The 24,029-nt window shown below is 43.4% G+C and overlaps 1 protein-coding gene across 2 annotated transcripts in view; it reads right to left on the bottom strand.

The window, feature by feature from the left end:
• rasgrp3 (RAS guanyl releasing protein 3 (calcium and DAG-regulated)) overlaps window positions 1-19,061 on the bottom strand; it is a 43,637-nt gene extending 24,576 nt beyond the window's left edge. Inside the window, exon 1 of one of the 2 annotated variants that reach the window (XM_063491826.1) lies at window positions 18,828-19,061. The gene's annotated coding sequence lies outside the window, so the exon portion shown is untranslated. Of the gene's footprint in view, window positions 1-10,083; window positions 10,189-18,827 lie in introns of those variants that run through there. The other variant, XM_063491827.1, reaches the window with a different exon arrangement.
• Window positions 19,062-24,029: the final 4,968 nt, after the last annotated feature.

Raw genomic sequence — 24,029 nt, 5'->3', positions numbered from 1 at the left:
CTATTTGCTCACAGAGCAGAGAGGATTCGTTTTCCCATGAAACAGAAACAGTGGGTTTCACCAATGACCATGCCGTCCCACACGCCTGAGTCCATACAACATGATCACTCAAAGAGGAATGATTATCTCATGACAATCTATTATATCAAGCCTAGTATGAGTATTGTTTTTTAACAACAATCTATGCATTTGGGAACTGAGGAAACCAACTGATGCAAATCATTTGACTGGGTTACAGGTATGGACTGCATTTAGAAAAGTTGTAGATGTAGAACCACAAAATCACTGAGTGAAATGTGGTTTTGCATGTCTTGCTGATGAAATAAGCAAGGACTGCATTGAAAAAAATGCCATTTGGTTTCCAACAAATATTGATCAAATCATTGATCAAAGGATACGACAGTTTTCTGGAGGGGGGAGGGGGTTAACTCTTCTTTTATGGTTTACCGCTACTGTGTCCATTTGCTTAAGACAGGCTACAAAGAGGGGTTTTTAACCTACACAAAGATGCTCCTCCAAATTTCAAACAGTACATAGCTCAACTGTGCAGACGTGGAATGCTGACTGAGTGACAAGTGGCCTGAACAGGAAAGTGTGCTTTTTTTGTTACATATACAATATCTCACCTATTGGTCTCTGATTTATAGCTCTTTATGGGTTCCACAAACTTTGGAAAAACCTGCATTCCCACATTCAGAGATTTTTGGTTGTGTTGGAGAGTGTGAGAATACCTTACTAGTTGATGTACATTCACATATAAAACTGAACTATAGGTAGTGACCAAAAAATTGAAGTGAACAGTGGTAAATGAGCTTTCATCAAAGGTGTCTAATCTTAGCACAAGAAACAGGGCAATGGCAGGCACTGAAAGTAGAGTAATCCCTCTCACTGAAAGTAGCCAGCTGATGTGTCTTCAGTATCTGAGAATGCCTGCTGGACATACCCTAAGCAACTCATAGGTGAGTTATTTTAGCATGCCAATGGTCAGAGCAGACCCCAGGGCAGACCTGGTATATGTCATGAGCTCGATTCTTAGAAGGTTTGTGAAAATGACTGCTGGCTCTTTAGCTACTAAAGGCTCCAGTGTGTTCGTGTTTGTCTGGTGTTTGCTGCTGGATAAGAAGTGTACAGTGTAAGTTTTTTAAAATTTAAAATATTACATGCTGCAGTCAGGATTGAGAATTACACAAGCCAGTGCATCTACAGTTAGCACAATTAGCTGAAAAAAAGCCAAAAGCAATCATTCTCTGAGGGTATGACTGAATAGTGTCAGTGTAGTTTTACATGCATTGAAATTTCAGAATTCACACCAAAATAGAGTGTGTGTCACCAATAGCATCAGGACTCTCATATACGTATCTCAAATGGCACATTTGAATTAATTCCTTTTCATTGCATAATAGCAGTCTACAGCAGACTACACTATTTATGTGGCCAAATACTAATGGAACCAGCTAAAGGTCTTTTTATTTATCACGGTAAAATGTATTCATATAAGTAAAACAATTAAAAAGTACTAATTTAAATTTTTCTGAATCAGTAGCTTCCTTTCTGATTCAGAAAATGTATACATACTTAAGGGTATTGGTAGTTTTACACCTATCAGTTATATTAGTTATGTTAAACACTTTTGTATGAATATGAAGGTTTTGGGAATGCTGGTGCTGAGATCACCACTTCTTCGCACAATCCCTAAAAATCTAATTACTAATGAATTGCCTGCAGTTAAGAAATAATGTGTTCATTCATCCAACTGTGTACACTCAGACACAGACAAACACAGACACACAGAATGCTGATGATGACGCAAGTCTCTGTATAAATTAGATGTTGGCAAGGGATGTCTTTTTTTGCTTCACCAAGGTGATGACACACTTAGCCATTAACAAGGTCAAAACCACCAGAGGCCCCATCTCCCATGATGCACTGCTGATCCTTATTCAGCTGTCTGAATGACGTAGTTGGCTGCCTACGATACTGATTTTCCAAGTAGCCCGGCACCTCAACAAACCAAATCCAGTCTGACATCACTCATTAAATGTCAGAGCTTTAGTCTTGTTGTGGAAAATTCTGCCAGACGCTTTTCTTTCCAAGCTCGTTAGACTATGTGGAATATGCAAAACATAATACATGCAATAGTGTACACGCATACTTGTCAGGGGCTGGGTCTGTGATCCAGCGCTTTCAGTTGTTTTGATCTCTTTCGTTATATGTTGAAGATATTGTGGAATGTTGGATTATTATTAATTGGCAGTGAATTTTAGTTTCACCCAGGCCTTCTGTGCTAGTTGTTATGTATTTCTTGTCCACGTGTTTCATGTTGTCAAGCCTGTGTTGCCATGTCTACGTCTCTCCAAGTTTCCTGTTTTATTTTGAAAGTCTTGTGTTTCTTTGTTCATTGTGTTTAGTTTTACTCTTCCCCTCTGATGTCATTATGTTCATTTGTGTCAGCTGTTTCCCCAGGTGTTTCCACTTCCCCTGATCAGCTGTGTATATTTAGTCTGTGTGTTTCATTCAGACTTTGTCAGGTTGTCCTGTGTTCTTCCCTTCATATCACATCAAGTTTAAGGTAATTCATGTTCATTCTCACAGTTTCCTGCATGCACGTGTTCTGAATTCATGTTTTTGTCACAGTAATCATAGTTTAGTTTTTCCAGTTTAGGTTCTAGTTTAGTTTTCGCCCCGCTTGCCTTTGCTTTGTGTACTCTTATGAGCCATAACAGCCCACTTTTTGTTCAAGTCACATTTCACGCTCCATTTTTTGTCACGACTGGGGAGCAGTCGTGTGGAGTATTGAAAAAGGATCCAAAATGCAGGTACTGGCTGGGGTGCGAGCGAGTGTTTATTTACAGTGGTGATAAGGTGACAAAAACAGGAAGAGCAGAACGGGGAGTAAACAAACCTAAACTGGGAAAACTAAAGAACAAAACTTAAACCAGAAACTCACGAGAAGAGGAGCAAACGGCACAAAGAAGGATGGAGGAGAGACGCAGACTGAACACCGAGTTACACAGAGAAGAGATGACTGTTACGGAGGAACACAGACGACGCGACAGTGAGCACAGGAAAACACAGGGCTTAAGTACACAAAGGGAGTAATTAGGGGATGAGCAACAGGAGGGAAACACAGCTGGGGGAAATAAGGCTAACGAGACAGGGGAGAGGTGAAACTGAGCACACTCACATAAGACACCGACCTTCACAATAAAACAGGAAACTCAGACACGGGGAACCAAACAAGACGCTGAACTGAACAGATTCATAAACAGACCGGGTGACACCATAGACAGACAGAGACACGGACTCAAAGGCAGGCCGAATATAACACATAGAACTCAAACAATCATCATCATCATCATCGCTAAAGAAACAGAATATAATCATAATCAAAACAGCATCCCCAGAGAAGAACTAATGCAAAACTAAACCAAAACATAAGAAACTCAAAATACTGGGCCGAACCGACCCAGGACCGTGACAGTACCCCCCCCTCAAGGGCTGGCTCCAGACAGCCCAACAGGAATACAGAAACTGTCCAAAAGAAAAACTCCCCCAAAAACCAAAAAACAGAAAACGACCCGACCAGGGCGGGCGGTGGGGGTCCAGGACGGAGGGACAGAGTCCAAAAGGCCCAGATGGCCAAGTTCAGGGGGCCGACCCGGAGGCCGACAGCGCAGGAGGCCAAAACAGTTCAGTTCCGGAGGCCGACCGTGTGAAAGGCAGCGGGGCAGGTCCGGAGGCCGGCCACGTAGTAGGCAGTGGCGCGGAAACAGTTCTGGGGGCCGACCGTGTGGACGGCAACGGCGGCGACAAGAAAGCAGTTCTGGGGGCCGGCCGTGCGCACGGCAGTGGCGGCGGCAATGCAAGTCCGGGGGCCGGCCACGCGGAAGGCAGTGGCGGCGTTCAGGAGGTCGTCCACAGTGGCGAAGATGCCCAACAAGCGGCCTGGCAGATGACCGATGATGTTGAGGCGGCAGGCGGGGACCTGAAGGCTGCATGGCCCCCGCAGCACCAGGCGAGGCGGAGGCTGGACCAGACGAGGCAGCTGAAACTGAAGCGGAGGCTGGACCAGAAGAAGCAGCTGAAGCTGAGACGGAGGCTGGACCAGGCGCCGGCGTGGGTGAAGCTGAAGCCGGACCAGGCGCCGGCGTGGGTGAAGCTGAAGCCGGACCAGGCGACGGCGTGGGTGAAGCTGAAGCCGGACCAGGCGACGGCGTGGGTGAAGCTGAAGCCGGACCAGGCGACGCTGGAGCTGATGCGGGAGCCGGACCAGGCGAAGGCGAAGCCGATGCAGAGGCTGGGCCAAATGAAGCTGATGAAGCCGAAGAGGAGGCCACTGCAGGTGACGCCGAAGCCGATGCGGAGGCGGGACCAGGTGAGGATGAGGCCGAAGCAGGGGCTGGACCAGGCGATGGCGAAGCAAACGATGAGGCTGGACCAGGTGAGACGGAAGAGGCTGCCGCTGGACCAAGCGGCGCTGGAGTTGATGCTGAATCTGGACCAGGCGAGGATGGAGCCGGAGCTGGACCAGGCGAGGATGGCGCTGCAGGCGATGGCATGGAAGCCGGAGATGGTGGCGCTGCAGGCGACGGCGTGGGTGAAACAGCTGCTGCTGCAGGCGACGCTGATGCAGCTGATGAGGAGGCTGCTGCCGGCGACGCTGATGCAGCTGATGAGGAGGCTGCTGCCGGCGACGCTGATGCAGCTGATGAGGAGGCTGCTGCCGGCGACGCTGATGCAGCTGCTGCTGCTGCTGCTGCTGCCGGCGGCGCTGAAGCAGATGAGGAAGCTGTTGCAGGCGGCGTGGATGAAGCTGCTGCTGCTGCAGGCGGCGCTGAAGCAGATGAGGAGGCTGCTGCAGGCGGCGTGGATGAAGCTGCTGCAGCTGCAGGCGGCGCTGAGGCAGATGAGGAGGCTGCTGCAGCTGGCGGCGAGGATGAGGAGGCGGCTGCAGCTGGCGGCGAGGATGAGGAGGCGGCTGCAGCTGGCGGCGAGGATGAGGAGGCGGCTGCAGCTGGCGGCGAGGATGAGGAGGCGGCTGCAGCTGGCGGCGAGGATGAGGAGGCGGCTGCAGCTGGCGGCGAGGATGAGGAGGCGGCTGCAGCTGGCGGCTGGACGGGCTCCTCGGGCCCTCCAGCTGACGAGGCAGAAGGCTGGATGGGCTCCTCAGGCCCTCCAGCTGACGAGGCAGGAAGCTGGCTAGGTTCTCCTGAACCTCCAGCTGACGAGTCTTGGGACTGGACGGGCTCCTCGGGCCCTCCAGCTGACGAGTCTTGGGGCTGGACGGGCTCCTCGGGCCCCCCAGCGAAAACAGTCTCAGAACCAGTGGGCACCGGGGCCCCTGGCACACACAGGACAGCACCAGCAGGTGCGGGGACCTCTGGCAGGCACAGAACAGAACCAGCAGGTGCGGAGACCTCTGGCAGAGACAGAACAGAACCAGCAGGTGCGGGGACCTCTGGCAGGCACAGAACAGAACCAGCAGGTGCGGGGACCTCTGGCAGGCACAGAACAGAACCAGCAGGTGCGGGGACCTCTGGCAGGCACAGAACAGAACCAGCAGGTGCGGGGACCTCTGGCAGAGACAGAACAGAACCAGCAGGCACGCGGGGACCTCTGGCAGAAACAGATCAGGACCAGCAGGCACACGGGCCTCTGGCAGTGACAGAACAGGACCAGCAGGCACACGGGCCTCTGGCAGTGACAGAACAGGACCAGCAGGCACACGGGCCTCTGGCAGTGACACCGGTAACTGAAACTGCGCAGGGCACTGGCTTTGCCCAGGCAGCGCTGGCACGGTGCAGTTCTTAGCTGGCGTCTTGGCCTCCAGGGGTCCAGAGTCGGCTGAAGGCAGAAACTCAGCCTCTGGGGAGGCCCTGGGGCGAGTAACAGTCTCTAAATTAGCCAGTTTCTGAGAAACTAGAGTGGTTTTGATGGGTTTGTCTCTCCGCTTAAACTGGGTGCTAGGAACGGGATTCAAAATGGGTGACACAGACACAGCCTCCAGTATGGAGGGAGCGGGTGACCGGGCTAACGGAATAGATGCAGGCTGGGCTAATGAACTGGCTAAAGGCTGATGTACTGGTTGAAGTGAGACTGGAGTTGGTGGTGGAATGGATGAAACACTGTCAGTTACTGTTATGGATGTTTTGAAAATGCCAACTTGTGAGAGGTCAGTTACCACGAAGGTAGGTAAGCGCCGTGTACTGTCTCTACTCTCATCATGAACAGCCCCAGAAAACACAGTCTCAGAAGCACCAGTGTCCTTTAAACTCACCACAGCTGGTCGCACAGTAGTCCCTGAATCCGGCTGTGGGGTAAAGCGCCGGCGGCGCGAACGTTGCCTCCCCACCGCTGGCGGCTCCGACAGGCAGGGAAAAACCTCTGGGGGGTCGGGCCGTGAAACCTCCGGTGGGTGAAGCTGAGACTGCTGCTTCGTGACGGTCGTGGTCCGCTGTTGCTGGGCAGAATCCACTACTTCCCGAGCTTGCACCGCCTCCCGGGCTTTATGCAGCTCAGCGATTAAGTCTGTAAATCCCTGGACCTGGTGGAGATAGGGATTTCCGGCCAGGATAGCCTCAATGGCATTTATCCCCACAACCTTCGCTCGTGTGTTGGAGGTGTGGGTTACCCAGTCCACCAGGCGTAGGGCGCGTGTGAGGTCGCCCTCCCCGGGCAAGTCCGCTGGATCCATCTTGTGGTCGCGTCGTACTGTCACGACTGGGGAGCAGTCGTGTGGAGTATTGAAAAAGGATCCAAAATGCAGGTACTGGCTGGGGTGCGAGCGAGTGTTTATTTACAGTGGTGATAAGGTGACAAAAACAGGAAGAGCAGAACGGGGAGTAAACAAACCTAAACTGGGAAAACTAAAGAACAAAACTTAAACCAGAAACTCACGAGAAGAGGAGCAAACGGCACAAAGAAGGATGGCGGAGAGACGCAGACTGAACACCGAGTTACACAGAGAAGAGATGACTGTTACGGAGGAACATAGACGACGCGACAGTGAGCACAGGAAAACACAGGGCTTAAGTACACAAAGGGAGTAATTAGGGGATGAGCAACAGGAGGGAAACACAGCTGGGGGAAATAAGGCTAACGAGACAGGGGAGAGGTGAAACTGAGCACACTCACATAAGACACCGACCTTCACAATAAAACAAGAAACTCAGACACGGGGAACCAAACAAGACGCTGAACTGAACAGATTCATAAACAGACGGGGTGACACCATAGACAGACAGAGACACGGACTCAAAGGCAGGCCGAATATAACACATAGAACTCAAACAATCATCATCATCATCATCATCGCTAAAGAAACAGAATATAATCATAATCAAAACAGCATCCCCAGAGAAGAACTAATGCAAAACTAAACCAAAACATAAGAAACTCAAAATACTGGGCCGAACCGACCCAGGACCGTGACATTTTTAGTCTGCATTTGGGTCCAGTATTCTCTCTACACACAGTCAACTTCCACTGATTGTGACATATGCTCATGTTTTCAGTGACCAGTCTGTGAACTGGTTTATAGAGATACTTCACATCATATTAACACAACATTCCTGTCAAATGATTTAAGTCTCTTTGGAAATGAAGTGTGTTCATGTTCAACCCAGTAGGCAGGATAATATGGATGGTATATTGTGTCTTTCCTGGCTTTGCTGGTGCTTGCAAAGCATTTCTCTCTATGCTGACAGATTTGATAAATCCTTGTTCACCCAGGTGACATGAACAGGAGACTATTTGTTTCTAAAAGATCCACAAAGGTCAGGACAGATCACCAAACTGTTGTAGGGCTAACACAGAGCTACAGACAACCATTCAAGTTCACATTCACACCTGTTTAGAATCATCAGTTGACCAAAGGACATTAATTGCATTTCTTTGGACTGTGGGAGGAAGTCTGAGTACCTGAAGAGAACCAATACAAACATGGACCTACTTGCTATGAGGCAGCAGTGCACAATAGTTCCCTCTCTAGGTTTTTTTTTTTTTTTTTTTTTTTTTTTTTCCTGTTTTCAGGGATTCATTTCACCAGTGCCTAGACTCGTCTTTATTAGTTTCTGAGTCTTTGGGCTCTTTCTAAATGGCTTTCAGCTCCTGATCAATACGGTGGCATTTCCCACCAATGTGTCTTATACTTTTCCGTGATGTAGCATGTTGATAGGGTTCTGGAGTTCTTAAAGGTCTTAGTTTTTAGTGTCAGATGTATTCAATTGACTTTTGACTTTCTAGTGCTCTCTAAGCAATTGAGTTCTTCCAGTAACTTTTGGGGAGGGGGTTTGTCTCAGGAGGTAGAGCAGTCATCTACTAAATGGAAGGTTCGTGGTTCGATCCTTGAGTCTGCATGCCAAAGTGTCCTTGGTTAGAGGTGACTGTACATGTTACAAATATTTCAACTTGAGGCAAAAGTACCATCACACACCAGCCTCATCACAAATGGTTTCAATGGAAGGGTGACTGTCAGGACTGAACCAAGGAGAAAACGTGCTGAAATCAATGTTAGCAGGATTTATGGAGTGATTAATCAAAAATTGAAATTTTTGGTTCAAATGGAGTGCTCACATCAGTAGAAAGGCACCACCAGCCAGTTTACCTTTTACCTCTTCTTCACAAACTGGTGACAAAGTACTTTCCTACAGGTCAGGCGAGAGACACAACAGTCGGTGTCTACATCTATAAAACACAAAAGCTCTATCCTGTTTTGGATCAGTGTTGGGGATTTCTGTACAGCACCATCAGATTTGGAGTCACTGTGCAATACCATCTGAAAAGAATCTGAGTGGCAAAAAAAACACACACAATGGAGCGATATCAGTTAGGGAATGGAGAACCTGGATCTCGTCATTGTTGAAGCAGTTTAGGCTCATCTTTACAGAGAATGGATCCTGAATTCTTACACACATCACAAGTGTTTGTGAATAGGGTTTTTTGTTTTTGTTTTTGTTTTTCTTTATCAGAACTTTCCTTATCTGTGCTAAACATTATGTCTATGGAAGCACCTCTTTTTCATTCCCTGTTGAGATCAAATGTGACCGTCCTCTGGGTAACTATAAATTTCAAAGGTGTTGGTACACGTTTGTAGCACATCCTGTGTTTGTAGGAAGCTTCACTTAAGAACAATTTCAGTCTGGACCTGCAAATACAACACCTTGCTCAATGTCCCCAAGGCACCTAACAAAGTCTCTAGTATAACACAAGCATTCAGCCTTCAACATTCACACTTCAGGCTAATTTAGTGTCCAAACCACGCATATCTTTGGAAAGTGGGAGGAAACCAGAGCCCCAAGAGGGAAACTCATGTAAACTCAGTCAGCAGTTAAACATAATTTCATAACTTCACCACAACAGCAACAATTGCCTTTCATTGTCACACATTGGAATAAACATGTTACCCTTTTAATCACAGCTCACTCCCTCAGCATTGGGAGGGGACACAATTGTTGATCTTGACTTGATCTAAACTGTGCTGCGTTATGGATGTGACTCAGTGATTTAGGGTCAAAATATTCAGTGAATGCAAAAGTCTCCACAATTCAGGCATTGATTCTTAATGCTTTCTGCTGCTAACAACATAATTCACAAAAAACAGGCCATTCTGAAACTTTCAAAGTGTTTTTGAGGGCATTGTGCTGCTTTCACAATGTATCAGACATTAATGACTTTTGTGTCATGTGTTTTTCTTGCTCCCGATTTTACAGCTTGTTACGGTCAGCGGTACCGTTTAGCGTGATTTGTGCTTTTTCTCCATCCACAGTAGGTCACTGTGTATCTGCCTCTGGCTTTTGGCTGCATCATTTTTGTGCTAATGTGTAATCAAGGGACACTGTTCAGAGGCGTAATCTCACAAAAAGCGCCACCTCTGAACACACAGACGGTGCATTGCCTTGAAAACCCTGAATTGCTGAACGCTGAAGCCTAGTTCATACATAGCAAAGCCAGAGCTACTTTATGCATTTAACTGTCATTTTTTTGTTCATTCTTTCATGAGTTAAACTACAAGCATTTACATTTTGTTCTTGCTACAACAGAATTTATAGCAGAAAGGGGGGAAAAAAATCTGTCAGATCTTACCTTCAAAGAGCTGAATATGAGCAACCATCCAGGCTAAAGATCAGCTTCTTTTACTGAGATAACTAACTGCAGCTCAGTGCTGCAGGCTGCTACTGACTGTCAAGCACAGAGACTCCCATGGTAGCACTGTTTACTACGCTATGACCTCCTCCTCCTCTTAGTAAACACAGCAGCCTGGAGGAGCAGCGGTCTGCCATGTGACCTTAAACACACACGCACAGTCTGAATCTTCCAGTGATTGCACTGATCCTAGTTCTAACTTGACCTCCTTAAATTTATTCATTTAAAGAGGAATATATTTGAAAATGAAAGCATATCACGTTATTTCATACATTCAAACGGCACACCATTTTCAGTTACACCTTCAACCACAAGATGCAGTTTAGCGTTTTAGCTTCATTAGCTAGTATACAAACCATACTGGAGACTATTTAAGTTGATAAGAAAATTAAAGCTTGTTTGTAGCTTTAATTTTTTATTTTTTTTAAGCTACAAAGTTATTCTGTTTTTTTGAAACTTACCTTACCACTTGTGAATGTCAAATCGAGAACCAATGAGCAGGCCTGGGATTATCCCCTGAATCTTTTTGTTTATCTAATTGACTTGAAGCTAATGATTGAGCCCATCATTGTGGATAGCTTTTAATTTGTCTAATCATCACATTTACAAATGAGGAGGGGGACAAAGATTTATTTATTTATTTTTTCACAGCATTGTCTTTTATCAGCTTTTTTTTTTTTTTTTTTAAATGTTGATAAAAGACAATTTTGGCTTAACTGTCTCAGACCTGGAAGCTACACATCTTTTCATTAGTATCCAAAGAATCTATAGTCATTTATATGCTCTTGAATCAAAACCGGTGCTAAAGCAGTAAGATTGATAAGTATAGCATTTGTTTGTTCATTTTACACCAGAAACCGCTATAAAAAAATATTCTCCTTCACAACAATGGGATTGTAATTTACAAAACAATAACGAGTGAGACCATAAACTCAGGTAAGTGATTGTTGAAGTCACAGGTCACATTTTATCTATAATAACTGCCTATTTTTGCAAACCACAGTAGTTGCCTCCTATAGCCAATTAGAAAAAAAAATCACTTTTAAAGCTTCAATTTTTGATGACCGAAAGCTACATCCCTGTTTTATATGCACTTGATGGCTGCCATCTTGTGCAGATGAGGCCTCATGCAGCCGACAGTGCACACTGATGTCCTGCCTCCCACCCTGCCTGGACCTAATATGACGTCTCCACTACTGTGAATGTTGTCACGTTGCTATATGACACGGAACAACACTGGCATTGAATGTGCAAAGCTCCACAACATTTACCAGCTATTGATATTTGTGTTTGTCTGCTGCCTGCTGAAGCTTTTATAGGCAGCCACCAAAATAGTTAGTGTGCTGCTGCATGCAGATGTTACATTAATTCTGGTATAAGACAGATGACAGAATGGCAGACGGCCTCTGTGTTCACACACTTTTTGTTTTTGTTTATTTCCTTGCCTGTCCGGCACTGTAGCAATCAGAATTATTGTCTGACAGCCAAGAACAATGCCCACCAGATTTATTTTCCATGCCATGGTGTAGAAGCCGATGCCTGACACAGCCAGGGGGGCCAGACCTGCCAACCATCGAGACCAACACCAATCCACCAGCGGGTGGGGGAACCAGCCACTGGCAGTGAGTGTGGTGGGGGGAAAATAGGCCCCCACAGGTGCAGGGGCCTGACACCTGACACACTGCAGCAGCAGAGAAACCCACCAGCTCACACCCCGGCAAGATTCTCCTCCCGGCCACCACCGGGGGGTACCCTCTCCCTGGAGCTAGCTCCCCCACTGACCCCATAGGCACCCCTGTTCTCCAGACTCCATCAAGGGCAGGGACCCAGGCCATGGCCATAATCAAAAATGACCATAAGAAAAATGCAAGCAATTATTGGCCCTGTTATGTATTACTATACTGAAACTGTTACAATGGCGCATGCTCTGAGGTCAGACTGTAAATCAGAGGTGATATTTTCAATATGATCATCTTAGACACAGCTCTGACCTTGCGTTTGATGGAGGCAGGTCATCAGAGAAAGGTTGGCTTCAAAGAAGAGGTGATAACAAATGGAAAATGGATAATTGTTATTATTGATGGTGCACATAGAACAACAAAGTGCAAATTGTTGCACTGACCCTCCAACTCCCATCTAGTACTCAATATATGAAAAATGAGAGGATGCCTGAAAATTGCAGAAGTGGAATTTTCAAGAACATGAGTGAGAACTGTAGTAACTAATGACAGATAAGGCTGATGATACCATGAAACTATAGGAAAGAGTAGTTAAAGCTAGGTTAAGAAGAGAGGTGATGATCCGTTGCAGTACTGCCCAAGGAACAATTCTACAGATGTGATGTTTAATTTGAAAGTGTTGATGGAGAAGGTCAGAAGGGGTCGCTTTCTTTGTGGATCTACAGAGAGTGGAAATGCAATGCTGCGTGAGAATGTTGGGAGTGGCAGAAAAGAATGTGAGGGTGGTGGAAGATATGTATGAGTACACCAGCACAGTGGTGAGGGGTGTGGGAGGTGTGATAAGAAAAGTTCAAGGTGGGGATGGGATCAGCTCTAAGCCTTTTCTTGTTTGCTGTAGTGATGGATAGGCTAACAGATCGGGTCAGGCAGTCATGGACTATGATGTCTGCAGACAATATTGTGATCTGTAGTGAAAGAGATGAAGATGCAAGAAACAGAGGAAGTGGGCAAGTTGGACCAGCTTCAACCATCCAAAACAATGCACTGCAATAAACATTCAAAGTGACATAAGTTACACAGAAGCATCAAATGAGTATTTATTACTAAAGACTCTCCAGTAATACAAAGGAAACAGACAAGACAGGGACATGCTGTGAAAGAGAGCCAGAGATTAATAATAACTCTAACTAATAATTAAATGCAGAGCGGTGTATATAAACACAGTGAGTGGAAAAGGTGACTGGAAAAAAAAATACTCAATGCATCACGGGAATCCCCCAGCAGCCTACACCTATTGCAGCATAACTAAGGGAGGTTTCAGGGTCACCTGATCCAGCCCTAACTATATGCTTTAGCAAAAAGGAAAGTAATCTAATCTTAAAAGCAGAGATGGTGAACTTGTATGTGATGAGAATAATTTTCAATTTTATCCTGGATTTAATTAGTATGACTCGGGGGTGTCGATTTATTTAAACTAACATAAATATCCTGCTGTTACCAGGTTTCAGTAAGGCAGAGTAAATCGTTTTGTTGATCAATTATTAATTCATGTACTAACAGAGACTAAGAAGAGAGAGACCTAATGTTTAATAATCCACATTTCACTGTATTAACCTCTGGTGCAGTTATGGATAGTATATTGTTCTTTCTTCGTGATTTTATTTATATATATATATATATATATATATATATATATATATATATATATATATATATATATATATATTAGGGGTGCAACGATACTCGTATCGATATTGAACCGTTCGATACAGTGCTTTCGGTTCGGTACGCATGTGTATCGATCAATACAAGATTTTTAATTTATTTTATCAACTTTTCTTCTGACGATGCTGTCTGTGTTGAGAGCTCAGTGGATCTGCGTTCGACTACTCCGCCTAGGCTGCACTGTCGAGCGCAGATCCACTGAGCACAGCGCAAGCTAGCAAGACAGAAGCTTAGCTCGTTGCAACATGGTAAATTGAACCTCCCCCACCCTCATTCAGATCTGGCCTTTGGAACTATTTTGGTCTTCATGTGAAGTATGACCCTGAAGGTAAGCGCGTCATGGACAAAAGTAAAACAGTATGTCGGATGTGCCACGCAGTGTTCAATTACATGGGTGGGAACTACTGCGTTAGTGCAGTTTGCTCGTTAACGTGTTGACGCTGTCCAGCCCCATGCACGGGGCGATCCGCGGTAGCTCGTTAACGGAGATTTGCCGTGTTGTGGCGTTAACGTCATTTCAGATTAACGCTGACAGCCAGTGGCGGTCCTAGCCTGTTTGGCGCCCTGGGCGAACACTCCCTCTGGCGCCCCCCCCCCCCCCCCCCCCCCACACACACACACACACACACACACACACACACACGAAGAGAGAGAGAGTATGCATAGTATGCAAACGGCTACTAAACAGATATCATAAATCAACAATTGACACTGACTAATTAATAACATATTATTGTATATATTGTTTGGAGTTTAGTCTGTTACTGTTACTATTTTTACCATTTCTTCTTGGAGGAACTGTAACCCACATAATTTCCTTAGGGATTAAGAAAGTATTCTGATTCTTAATGTTTTAGGATACATGACCTGCCATTATCCAATGACACATCTGCTTACCTGTATCTTTTGCTCGTTTCTCCTTGTAGGAGCCATAATTAAATGTATTGAATTTTAATGATCACTGGGTTTTCATTTGTTTGGTTGCTATGGTGATGTGTAACGGGAGTCACGTGGGTGGTAGCGGCGACATTAAGAGGGCGTTGTCAGTCTGTCATTCACTGGTTTGATTTTGACAGAGAGGAGGGCTGGGTAGCCGTAGTTTTTGTTGACCGCAGCCAACGAGTTTCCCCTTGTTGCATTAGAGCTGTGATGTTTTAAGAGTTTGAATCGCGAGCCGATCACGTTTATTAAAGTACTTTTCAAGCACTTTAATAAACAAGCAAGCAATTCCACCTCTCGCATTATTGCGTAAAGTTGACAGCGCGTCAGGCAGGCTCAATCCCCGGCCTCTAGCGACTGTGGAAGTCGCTACACTCCTCTTCTTTTCTCTTTTTTTTTAAACTTTAAAAACGGGTTGTGTATGAGACTTTAAATCAACAAAATATAAAATATACATTTTAAATTGTTATTGATCCCTTTACCCCAAGTCCTAAAGTGTATTTTTTTTTTTTTTACTCTTAAATATTTATTGTTCGTTTACTTGCACTGCTGTAACTGGAGCCTCGTCGTCTCGTCTCTCTATATACTGGACTGTATGTAGCGGAGATGACAATAAAGTTTACTTTGACTTCAGCAGCGAGCAGACGCACCGAGGGCTCTCACGCTCACTTTTCGTGTATAGAATTTTGAAAAAACATCGGTGCAAATTATAAGTCTGTATCATAATGTCTGGTGTTTTCGTGTTTGTTGTTTTGTTTTTATTTTGTTTTATTTTGCGAGTTGATAATTTTTGCTGCTCCAGCCAGCCAGAGAATCCCCCGCCGCCCCGCCCTCTCCTCCCTGCGCCGCAAGCAGCAGGTGCACCTCGCAAACGGAGGGCGCCGTTACTCCCAGCAAATGGGCGATAGAAAACCGATCAGTGCCTATGCCATTCCCAATATGCGCTGGCATGATGTCGGGGCAGCATGAGTACGAGCAATTTTTTTTTTTTGCCGATGCCCGTGATGCCGCCCCCCACCACGATGCCGCCCCGGGCAACCGCCCGTCTCGCCCGTATCTAAAACCGCTACTGCTGACAGCACTAGTGGGAACACAATGAATATGACTGCACATTTACTCCGACATCATCCTAGTGCAAAGACAAGTGGAAGCAGACAAAAACAACAAGCACGCATGCTACAGACTTTACCCGAGTCATTTAGACAGCCGTTAGCACATGATTCTCCTTATGGGGACCTGATATGTTTAATATGCTGCTGAGAATATACCCCAGAAGAAGCGTATAGTATAGCTTTTATTTTGGAAAGAGCCATTTCTCTGTAATAAACTCTCTTTTCCAAAGATAAGGGATTTCTCCATGAGATATTTATTTTTTTATTACTTTGTCGTTTCAGCAACATTAAATTTAAAAACTGTACTTTTGAGTTAAAATATATATTTATAATTTTAATAAATGACAAATTAAAAAGGCATGAACATTTTTTTTGTATCGAAAAAATATCGAACCGTGACACCAAAGTATTGAACCGAACCGTGAATTTTGTGTATCGTTGCACCCCTAAAAAAAAAAAAAAAAAAAAAAAATTTATATATATATATATATATATATATTGTTTTTTGCTGATTTTTGGTCTGTTTTTGGTGGTCTGGCAGCAGACACAGTCTCTAAGAGGATAGGGTTCTGGCAAGATAACAGGAGGCTCTCCTGCAGAGAGGAATGTGAGATTGCAACTTTCATATTTTGGAGGGTTTAAATAAAATTGGCAAGATTTCTAGAAATGAGAGCTGCTCCATCCAAAGTGGGATGGATGCCATCTCTCCTAACAAAACCAGGTTTTTCCAGAAAGTTTCCAAATGATCTATAAAGCCTAAAGTTTTAGACACCACTCAGACAGACAGCAATGTAAGGAGAACATGTCAGAGAAAGGGATCAGAGAAAACCTCAGTCTGACATTGATTTCTCAAAGTTACACACCAATTTGATATTGATTTTAGTGACCTCCAATTGAGGTAACCAAGTGTCATTATTGCCGGTGTCAGTTATAATTTTACAGAATTTACATTTATCCTCATCCAGCAGATTTGGGATTCCTTCAATGTTGCTACTCTGGCCCCTGGAAGACAGTTTGCTATTGTTGCTGGTGTCTCTAGCTTCACAAGTCTGATAGCAGAATCTCCAATAACTAGAGTTTGTTCCACAGTGTGTGTGTCACCAAGTGGAGAAAAAATAATTAGCGACATAATAATTGGCGATGGTGTACCGGGGCTTCTGTTTATTACTACTCTTCCTCATCACCATCACTCATTCATCCTGTTTCCCCAACTGCTCTAGACAATCTGTTGGTGGAGAGCTACAATGCACCAACTACAAGGTCCTGGCTAGCCATAGGTGCAGAACCAGGTCTTGAATTCAGTAATTCTGGTCTCCAGAACTACAAACAGGCTACATTTATTACTAGTATTGTTATAATCAAACAAGGATTCCAAGCTATCAATAAACATAGGGTACTGCTTTATTTTATCTCTGCATATTAATCTGGATCAAACCAAGACGAATGAGTCTCCAGCAGATAAGAAGTACTACATGGGATACATGTAACTTGCACAGATTATTATTCACCTTTCAATAAAGATGTGAGATACTCACTCATAATTTTATGACAAATTTGTGGCCATATTAATGACAGTGCAGCGTGTGCTGATCCTCTGTGGAGCCTGTTCAAAGCCACTTGACATTCTGCCAGTTGAGGAGAACATTTTGCCATATAATTCATTTTAGCATCTCAACAGACATTTCCAGTCTCCATCTGTTATAAAGCAATTTAATCTATTCTGCACTCTCACAGGCTCAAGCTGTGCAGACTCATATGCAATTATGGCCTCTTCATCAGAGGTCACTTGCTTTTACTAAATATTCCATATTGTGTTGACATTTTAATAAAAATGTAAAAAAAAAAAAAAATCAGAGTGAAGAGCAGGATGACCGTTTTCCAAAGCAATCTAAAAAAGGTGTTTTGGGTTGTTTTTTTGTTTGTTTTTTTATAGTTTAATTGATTTGTGTCATCTGGTTTCATAGCTCAACCTGCATAGCAGTGTTTGCAAATACTGTTTAAAGGGAGGCATGTACAATGCTTAAATTATCAGTCCTACTGTGGAGCTCCATGACTAAGGTCACATTCATATAGAAAGTGGTTCCCTTGTGCCGTGTCACCTTATCGGTTGGTTGGTAGTTGACATTCCAGCCTCTGGTTGTCTTTATCCTAAGTATCCCAACTGTGTTATTTTCCCTATTTTTACTTGAAGTCGTGGAATGTCATTGACTTTCTGTAGTCTCTACATCACTGATAATCTCTAAACGTGTGAAGAGGGCTTAACATTGGTGTGTGAGAAACACTCCCCAAATTTGATTGAGTAAGATGAGTATGACTTATCTCCTTTCATTCCAGTGGTTTATTTTGGACGCTGTAAAATTATGTAATCAGCAGTACTGAATGCTGCACTGCAGTGTAATAGGACAGGCCATAAGATCATTATTAACTATCACTAGTGCTGTTTCTGTGCTGTGACTCTTTTTTTGTTTTTGGAAAACAATTTTTAAAAGAAGAAAACTTACATATCCTGCTAGCACAGGGATAGGGCTGAGGATGACTTAGACCTCAGAGGGATAAGTAAAGAATATCACACAGTAACCTTAAAAGCCTGTGGCTCACAGACTGATGAGTTACTCATTTCCAGGTTTTGCAATTTAAATGCAATGTAAGTTTATAAGCGCAGAGTCTGTTTGACTATAAGTAACAATACAAGGCAGGGACAGTTCACAGAAAGGAGTGAGTTCCCTGCAGCGCTCAGTAGAGGTTACTCATTAAACCTGACGGTAACTGTACTGAAAAGCTGTAGCCAGCCCAGTAACCCTATGAATAAATGCAACTGCATTAAATCTACCAGGGACAGAGTCAGATTACCATCAGTCAAATCTGTGTGGTGACTACCGTGACAGCCAATGAAAAAATTATTCTGATGAGGTGATGCATGTGTTTATGGACATACGCAGCTGGAGCACATAGAGGAGGTTTCGAAGTGACTGGTTGCTTTTGTCATATGTTAGTCAGTCATAGTCCCGTGTAAGTTTCAGAAATGACTGTCATATTATGTGGATATACAACGAGCTGAAGACTATATAAAGACCCAGTTATGTTATCAGTATCCATCAGTCCAGCCAGGAAAATGCCATAATATGTAATTAAAGCACAATACAGTTCACATTTCAACTATTGATTCCTAATTTTGTAGCTCAAGTCAATTTTTAGTTTTGCTGCAGGTTTCAACACACAAACTTCTTACCTCATCTGAGACTCTGCCAGGGTCTACCAGAACATCTCATGGATCTGCCTTTTAAACATGTCCGTGAACAGATATACCTTTTAGTCTGTTCAAATGAGCATTAATATTAAAATCCACCTGGACTGAAAAGGTTGCTGCTAAAACCAGAGCAGTGGTCCAGCTGTCAGAGCTCCGTTAAAGTATCGTCCAGCCCTTTCTTCAGCTTGCTTCTCTATCTTTGTAAAGCCCTTTGTCTCAGCTGCATACAGTTATAGTGTGTATTCAACCAGCACTGATCTCAGTCTGTTTTTGTTTGTCTAAATGGCCACTAGACTTCCTTCAATTCTTTCCCAACTTAGGTTTCCTGCCTGCGTTGGTTGGTCGGGCTAAATATAGGGACCACACAAGGTAAAGAGGGGGTAAAGAGCAGAGCAGGAAATCTATCACAATATGCTTTTGCGCACATTGATGTTTGCCCGTCAGTCGTGATAACTTTGTCCAGTGCATTTCACCAACTGTGTCTGGTGAAATCCGCAGTTCCAAGTTGGATGAGTTATTTTCTTTCTTTCTTTTTTATGTTTCTGAGAGTGTCGTTCTACAGCACGGGTGCAGTACGCACATGTGTGATCCTGCATTGTCGCTGTGTGCCTCAGTGAGTGGGTCACCCTATCCCATATTCCACTCTAATGACGTTGTACACATTGTTTTGTCTCTCTGGGCTTCTAAAAATGTCTCCCTAAACAAAAGCAATGACTGCACATCCTGCTGCCTGGCTGGACAAAAAGAACTGAACTCCAACTTTTATTGTCTCAGACACACAATTTCAATTAAAGACTGTGCGATAACTACTGTGGGGGATGGTTAAGTCTCCTTACATTGTATTTATTAATCTTCATGCTTTTTTTTTTTTTTTTTTTTTTTTTTTTTTTAAATTCCCCCCTTTGTCTTCTTTGGGCTGCAAAGACGAGGAGGATGATTTTTAACACACTTGTTTGCCTTATTAGCATGTATCTCTGTTTGTGTAATGCACTGATACAGTCAGTCCTGCTACATTTATCTAAATGTCATCACATCTGTCTAATATGTATATGCAGTCTATGGTCCACATAGGGCATAAAGCATTTAGAGTTGATGTGCTTCACGAAAAATGCACATACATATGACTTCAGGGTCTTCCTGCGGTCCTAACCTTTAAATATAACCTCTCTTCTTCCTCTCCTGGCCTGTCTCCCTTACATCTTTCTCAAATGTAAGTAAGGTCGCTCAGTTTTTTTCTACACTATGTGACAACCTGCAAACAAACAGTTTGTGTTTTTATTGATATTTGTTAAGCTGTTAGAAGTGTTGCAAAGTGTGGCCACAGCATATAGATATCTGCACTCTGGCTTACTGCATTTGGTTTTGTCTCGTTTATACCTCTAAAAGCACCAGTGATGGAGGATAACCAGTTACACCCTGACAAACTTTACTGCCTCCAGTTCAGTTGGTGAGCTAACCAGTGCATTCCTTCTTTTTAAGAATACAGCAGAATTTTGGTTAAGCTGTAGCTAAACTTTTGGTATCTTTCTGATTTATCTGATTTGTTATCTCTTGTAACGTTGGGAATACAAAAGGTTACCACTGTTGCCTTGCAGCAAGGTTCCTGCTTGAACCCTAACTTTGGACTTTTCTTTTGCTGGATGAGAGGTAGATGAAATGCTTGCAGTGTGTATAGAATGAAATATTGTATGACTGGATGGTTAAATTTGGCTTGTAGTCTACCGTGAGTGGTCAGTAAAGACTCAATAAGTGCTAGATAAATCCCAATCCACTTCCATTTAAGATGGTGCTCCAGTAAACAATTACCAAATTTCAACACTTGGGGCTTTTGCTTAATTTGTTGTCTAATACTGAATGAACAGACCTCACCTGGCCATGAAACTGCTTATCAGTTAATTGATCAATAGTCTAATTACTTTTATGACTCTGAAAATGGAGGGCTCTTTATAAAAACGGCAAGAGGTTATAAAAACTCTTGAAGAGTTTATTTTTAAAAAACGTTTTAAAGCAATTAAATTAAATGTAAAAGTCTACACTACATCATATCTTCAATATTTCCAAGCTAAATAGCTATTTCCAAGCTGCTGATTTCTGTATCAGGTGAAGTAACTGAATATTCAATTAAATGTCTTTTTGAAATCAAAAGGACGGCTTTTAATGTGCTAGATGGAGATCTAATGTGAAGTCACTAAGTCAGAGTTCCACCACAAACTACAAATAAGTGAAATAATCCAAATGGAGTCCAGATGTTTCTTTAAATCATCTGTTAAAGCAACCATGACCTGTCAGGTGCTTTGGTCATTCAAGCTCAAACTTTATCCTTGCAGAGCACAGTATGACCCCTGATTGGTGGGAAGTACTGTGTAGGAATAAAAGAAAATGTTTCAAATATACCACATTATCCTCTGCCTTATAGCAAAACAATAACCTGCAATAACTAGAAGAGTACTACCTAAACTAACTGCAAGCTGTATATTCGTGGTTTAAAGTAATAAACAATTATACTCACATGTCTTAAAATATGCACCTACCTTACTGTGAACACTGCCAGCTTACATCTGCTACAGAAATCATGATCCTATTGTAAGTACTCATCAGGATAACCAGCAATATGCAGAAAACTCAAAGTGCTGCAGGTTATCTTGCTACCCAAAAATTCCCCTCCCATCCTGGCTTTTTTTTTTTTTTTTTTTTTTTCATACACTCAGTCCAGAAATAGATTCAGAATTTACTGGAAACAAAGGGTGGTGTGCAAGACAACTCTGCAAATATCAGTGAGTAGTCTTGGTACAGATAGAGACAGAGGGGAGGAGCAGACTTTATCTGAACAGATTCTTTTATAGCTGATTCATCAGGGGGGTTTTTTCTATAAAGTGTCTCATTCTGGCTTTAACTCTCTTATAGGTAGACTCCAGAACCACCACTGGCAGCAATAAATAATTAAAGTAATTGTTTTCTATATGACTTTATCAGTCTGAGGTCTGGATTTTTTCATTTGCTTAGCAGTACCTACTAAGATGTATAAGGATGGTACTGTGACTAGTTGGCTAATCGCTAATCATCTGTTGCAGTGTTCCTTTAGTTTCATTACTGAGTTTTATCAGTGATGCTATGCCCATCTTACACGGTCCATAACAGCATTCGACATGTTTCTCATTCAAAAGTTGAACAACTTGAGCAAGATGGTGTTTAACATTACACTGAAAGAAATAGATTTAGATGCAAGGTTTAATGCTAAATGATTTCTAAGTAGTGAGGTCCAGGGCTCCATCGCAGACACATGCACAGGAATCTCTTTCTGTGCAAGTCAGTTTCCACTTCCAGGTCCCAGCACAGGACAAAAAAAGTCTTGGAGCAGCAACAGAGCAGTCATGCAGAGATGGGAACCAGCTTCACAAACTGTTTCCAGATCATCAACAAGGTATCAACTGACCAAACATCTTGATGCATGCTCAATCATAAGGGTAGGTAAACCTCCAAAAGTTGATTCTGTTCATCTGGACGTAGCGTTTTCAGTGGGAGAAACGTTTCGTCACTCACCCAAGTGACTTCTTCAGTCTCAGCTGTCTGCAGGTTTCCCCGGTCTTATAAACAGTACATTTGCATAATGACTGAAACCAGCCCACTGAAGGACCAAACAAGTTGTTCTTCCTCTTAAGTAGGAGACTGGGATCAGATAACTGGTGAGTTCATCACTTCCAGGTGCAGTACCCAAAAGGGCAGCAACCAGAGAAGCGCTAAAGCACAAGGTGTGACTACTTTTACTGACAGATGCATCAGTCAACCAGTGCACACTTTCACTAGGATGACTGTGTTTGCAACGCTAGGAAACACCCACATCACTCTGATGCAATAATCCAGGGGTAGGCAACTCCAGGCCTCGAGTGCCGGTGTCCTGCAGGTTTTAGATCCCACCCTGGGTTAACACACCTGAATCAAATTATTAGTTCATTACCAGGCCTCTGGAGAACTTCAGGAAATGCTAAGGAGTCATTTAGCCCTTTAAATCAGCTGTGATGGATCATGGACACATCTAAAACCTCCAGGACACCGGCACTCGAGGCCTGGAGTTGCCACCCCTGCAATAATCCATGCCTAATATGAGCCTGATGGAAGTTTGTTTTTCTAGCTATCTGATTATTTTGTTAGTGTAGAGTGTGTATCTATCTATCTAGCTAGCTATCTAGCTAGCTATCTATCTGGGGTGCAACGATACACAAAATTCACGGTTCGATATTTTTTCGATACAAAAAATGTTCATGCTTTTTTAATTTGTCATTTATTAAAATTATAAATATATATTTTAACTCAAAAGTACAGTTTTTAAATTTAATATTGCTGAAACGACAAAGTAATAAAAAAATAAATATCTGATTGAGAAATCCCTCATCTTTGGAAAAGAGAGTTTATTACAGAGAAATGGCTCTTTCCAAAATAAAAGCTATACTATACGCTTCTTCTGGGGTATATTCTCAGCAGCATATTAAACATATCAGGTCCCCATAAGGAGAATCATGTGCTAACGGCTGTCTAAATGACTCGGGTAAAGTTTGTAGCATGCGTGCTTGTTGTTTTTGTCTGCTTCCACTTGTCTTTGCACTAGGATGATGTCGGAGTAAATGTGCAGTCATATTCGTTGTGTTCCTACTAGTGCTGTCAGCGTTAATCTGAAATGACGTTAACGCCACAACACGGCAAATCTCCGTTAATGAGTTACCGCTGATCGCCCCGTGCATGGGGCTGGACGGCGTCAACACGTTAACGAGCTAAATGCGCTAACGCACTAGTTCCCACCAATTGAGCATTGCGTGGCACATCCAACATACTGTTTTACTTTTGTCCATGACGCGCTTACCTTCAGGGTTATACTTCACATGAAGACCAAAATAGTTCCAAAGGCCAGATCTGAATGAGGGTGGGGGAGGTTCAATTTGCCATGTTGCAACGAGCTTAGCTTCTGTCTTGCTAGCTTGCGCTGCGCTCGGTTTTTGAATTTTTGAAAATTACATAATTGTAGTGTATTGACTGTATTGAATTGAATATAAATGTCCTTTAATATCTGAGGAATTCTACAGTAAATCTGTATGAAACTTGGCCCAGAGGTACAGTAGGTGTCCCAGAGGAGGGATGCGTTGAAAGTTGGACCTCAACTACTAAGGATGATTTTTAATGAATTTTTGAAAA

The sequence above is a fragment of the Pelmatolapia mariae genome, linkage group LG13 (genome assembly GCF_036321145.2).
Source record: "Pelmatolapia mariae isolate MD_Pm_ZW linkage group LG13, Pm_UMD_F_2, whole genome shotgun sequence".
Lineage (NCBI taxonomy): Eukaryota > Metazoa > Chordata > Actinopteri > Cichliformes > Cichlidae > Pelmatolapia > Pelmatolapia mariae.
This window is presented reverse-complemented; position numbering and strand designations above follow the sequence as displayed.